The following is a 4,990-nucleotide window of genomic DNA, read 5'->3' on the forward strand; positions in this document are numbered from 1 at the left end:
TTAAGGTAAAAGGTGCACACTATACATTAGTATTTTAAAAAAAAACAAACAAAAAACTCAACCCCCCCAAAAGAACAAGCTTAGAAGGAACTACGGCCTGCTAAGTTAAGAGGAGGATCAAAGTTATGGAAAGTAAGTTTAAATTATAATTACCACAACCACATGGCATTTTTTTTGTACTACAATGTAGAACTGTATTATGAATTATATATACACAATCACAAATGATTTATATATTTTCAAGGGTCCCACTTGAACATTAAGGTAAAAGGTGCACACTATACATTAGTATTTTAAAACAAAATAAGATGGATCTTATAAAATAAATATTCATAAACTCTTAAAATAAAGGGGCTCTTTACAAATCAAAATATTTTGAAAAAGCTCATTGAGCCAATATAAATTTCTTAAATGAAGGGACTCTTTACAAATTAAAATATTTTTTAAAAGTTCATTGAATCAATAGTTCACATCATGGATCAAACTACTATGATTAATGAATGCACTCTTTAATTATTTTTTCTGAGGAAATCCATAGACCGAGCGAAAAAAATCTACCGTTGCATTTTTCGAGCAAAAATAAAGAGAATCGTAGCATAAAAGGATTTTTTGTATTAACTCCCTTCCATAATGTCAAGTGCAAGTAGTCCAAAAAAATGCTTAATCATGAAAAGGTGATCATTGCGATAATATAAATTCTTAATTTATTAAGTAACATAAGCTATCAAAACAATGCAAGTATAAGAGGCACCCATATTGTAATGACAATTACAGGGAATCCATAGAGGGCCATAAACCTTAGCTCAAAAAGACAATGTTATGTTGAAACTGTGGTGTCCCAGAAAATCTTGGAACAACTCTACTTTTGTCAGTGCTGCCTGAAGCACAAACTGATCGTGAGCTATAGAATCACAAAGTAGAAGTGTTTACAATACATATATGTGAGGCACTTGCTGTCTCTTTTTTGGAAATCCTCACAAGTACATCGAGGGAAGTTTGCAAAGGTCATAGCATAAGTAGCCCCCTGTTGAAGCAAGGCAAGAGTGCCACCATGAAAAACATGCAACGCAATAGGTACCAATAAAACCTCTCTCACTAGTAGTGCTTGCATGCTTTGGCGCAATGCTATCCTCTCATTGAAGTCTTTGGTTAATTTTGACCTCTGACTGAGATGCTTTCCATCTCTGAATCTAACACAGGTAGAACTAGGCTATGTTTCGCATTTCCCAATAGGATAGAGGTTGTGTTGTGTTTCTACATTGCTGCCTTGTAGCACAAATCCATTTGCAGCATCTCAACCTCCCATGAAAGCAAATAGTTTCCTTCTTCCATGACCCACATCCCCGGGACTAGCCGAAGAAGTCCAATAATCATCTCATCAATATTCCATGCATGAGTGTTACTCTTGTTCCAAAACCATACGAACCCCTCCACAATTCCTCTTGATTTGGCACCCACATAACAATATTTTCTCCCCCCCCCCAAAGCAAGGGACATGAATATTCACCATTTTTCACATTATCTAAATTGTTGTTTATGGACCTACCACAACGTACTTTCTCTCCGAGAAGAACACCACTTATTTTTCTATCAGGCTCTGTGCGCCAAATTGCCCAAACTGTCTGAGGCACCTTCTTCTCCCATCAAAGACTAGGAGCAGTGGAAGCATTTTGCTTGCTTGTGGTACGGTGCAAAATGGTGTAGTGGTAGTAACAAACTTTGATCTATGGAAATCTTCTTGAAGAGTTTCATCAGGGTCAAGAAAGACTAACTACAATTTTCGCACACTCTTAAATCTCGTATTGTATCTCTATTCATTTCCTAGACTTGGTATTTGCATTTCTAGAACTGTTGATTGAGCTGCATCAACAACCAGTATTCTATTTGATGCAAACATTGGCTGATTGCTCATAAATATGGCTGCCAAGTCTACCACGTTGGTCCTATGGATGATTACATGCCCTTCAAGTAGGTGTTATAACGTACACTTTGAAGAACTGCTAGTGACATATCTACACAATTGACTTCATAAAAACCAATGCATTTTTTATAACCGAATGAAGCATGCATACTTGCATGTTTAGCCTTAGAAAGATTTTTTCTTGAGTAAAAAATATATCTCCTCAGTGTGGCACTCTAACATCCCACCATGACAACCAAGTTTTTGATGTTGGAATCTTATCCAAAATTGCATGTCCCATTCTCTAGAACTATTTGTTTTCGTCCTTGCACACTTGTACTGCATGTTTTGATGGTGCATGTAACCATTTAACCATTTTCAACACAATATTTATGCTTCTCTTGAAAAGAGGAGTGTATATAATTTACAATGTGCTTTAAAAACACATGATATCTCATCTTTTTCTTGGATCCACGAAAGTAGGCAGTATGAACTGCAATCCAATTTTCATTTGCCTTATCTGCTATAAATCCTTGAAATCCAGGCTTATCATAACCATTATACTCATATAGTGACTGACACCACAATCTCTTCGAGAAGACAAATCAACGGTGTTTTTTTACCCGTGCCACATGCTTTCAGATACTAAGTCTGAAATGCCAAAACCTAGGGAAACTTTTTTTAAGAGGTTAAGTGTTTTTTTTTCCCATAACCTCAATCGACTACACCTCTCTCAACTTATTCTTGATGTTTCATTTTCCTCCATAACGTTAATGAACTACACCTTTATGCTCCATTTTCCTCTTTATCTGTGTTCGCTTAAGTTTTTATTATTAAAACCTCTTTGATGTCTCAAGCTACATCTATCTTATTTTCATATAGTCTCGAAAGAGCTACGCTTTTAATGTTTTTCAACCCTAGCCATCATTGCTCCTCGTTGTTCAACTATGCACAGAGCATATAATTTTCCAAGGCATGTCTCCAAAGCAAGGTCCACCCATTAGGTGGACGTTTCTCTTGCTATTTACAAATGTAACAAAAACCACTTGGACACTGCTCTAATTGCTCCCGCGTCGACGCGGGACAGATTTGGATAAAGTCCCATTTTAGGGTAGCAAGGGATTGGAGCGCGTTGTTAAGCAAGGTAAGGGGGGCCTTCTTGAGAAACTTGCATCTTTTTGTTTTCAAAACTGCAAAGATGAGCGAGTCAAATTGTGAAGAAAGGTTTATGTTCTGGTAGATAAAGGAGTACATACAGATGTTCATGTCGTTTTGTTCATTTAATTAATGATTTACAGTGAAAGCATTAGCTCATGTTAATTGGGATCATGCCTTTACTTGTTCCGCGTAGACGCGGTATGTTGAAGGGTCATGTCCGAGTAGATATGATTACAAAGATTAACATATGTATGATGATAAGCACATCGAGCTTGGGACCCTACGTGGAATGCTCAACAATGAAGCGCCGTCGGAAATCCAATTGAGATGAAATAAAATTAAATGGATTAAGAAAAACTTTTGGGTGACTATATTGGGACTCTATCCTAAATGTTTCCGCGCCGACGCGGAATGGTTAAGGGGTGTGTCCCAATTGAACTTGTTTGCTTGTCCTAACCAGGCAGGCTATATTGGGACTCTATCCTAAATGCTCCCGCGCCAACGCGGAATGGTTAAGATGTGTGTCCCGATTGAACTTGTATGATCGTCAGGCTGCATGAACTTGCTGGTTCTCCTTGCCCGCCCCTTCAACCACAGCTTCTCAACAGCTACCGACTGTGAGACAGGCCATCGCAGACGACACCCGGTGGCAGCCTATGTACTCAAAGGTTGGCTGGTCCTCCCACCTCCTTAGTGCCCATGCCTCCTCCTCCTCGACTACCGCATGTAGCTCATAAAATTCAGAAGATTTTTTGACAAGGGATTTTTGGCACTGCCTTAGAGAGAGGGGTAGGGAGAGAGATAGATAGATAGATAGAGAGAGAGAGAGAGAGAGAGAGAGAGAGAGAGAGAGAGAGAGAGAGAGAGAGAGAGAGAGAGAGAGAGAGAGAGAGAGAGTGCTATAGCACAGTACCTTACACTTTTAGTTGCTCTCGTCTGATTATGCTACTGCTGTCGGAAAAAGAGAGAGAGAGAGAGAGAGAGAGAGAGAGAGAGAGAGAGAGAGAGAGAGAGAGAGAGAGAGAGAGAGAGAGAGAGAGAATTCAGTAGCAACATACCTTGCTTTGTCTCTTTGCGTTGCTGTTGTTAGCAAATTAGAGAGAGAGAGAGAGAGAGAGAGAGAGAGAGAGAGAGAGAGAGAGAGAGAGAGAGGCTGGAATGAAGTCATGCGGATACTTCATGCAAAATGCTGCAAATGGATCTGTGCTCCCTTATCTTATTAGCCTTTTCCATTTACATAACTTAGATAATTTGGAGATTGCTGGACTTTTTTTGATAGTATGCAATGTGTGAGATGTTGATTTGAACTGCGATAGCTTTGGTTCAAATGACATTTTAAAAGCCACGAGTCAAATTTATAAGGAAGGACATGCCACATAACTACCATCATGTTCCATTTCAATGTCAAGGGTGAAAGCATGTTAACTTGTCATGTTTTTTCATGTCCCGGACAATGGTAACTAGCACAATTTTGGTATATTCTAACTAGTACAATAACTTGAGCTACATCTCCAAGATCTATGACATATGATATATCAGTAGAAAGCACTTGAAACAAGGAATCCTGATCTACAACCTCCAATTTTTTTTGATATTATTTGTAAAAAATTTACCGGATGCCCAACTTTTCGAAGATGTGCTAACTTGAAACTGCTAACTAGCACAAAAAGCGCGACAGGTTAACATGCTTTCACCCTCAAAGAGAGAGAGAGAGAGAGAGAGAGAGAGAGAGAGAGAGAGAGAGAGAGAGAGGAAATGCAAAGAGAGGCCCGTCCCGGAAGCGTGTGGATGGCATATTGAAAAGCAACCATATTACGTAACCACACACACACACACACACACACACACACACACACACACACACACACACAGAGAGAGAGAGAGAGAGAGAGAGAGAGAGAGAGATGATGGCGTCATGGGCAGTGCTAGGTG

The sequence above is a fragment of the Adiantum capillus-veneris genome, chromosome 15 (genome assembly GCF_014529385.1).
Source record: "Adiantum capillus-veneris isolate H3 chromosome 15, ASM1452938v2, whole genome shotgun sequence".
Taxonomy (NCBI): Eukaryota; Viridiplantae; Streptophyta; class Polypodiopsida; order Polypodiales; family Pteridaceae; genus Adiantum; species Adiantum capillus-veneris.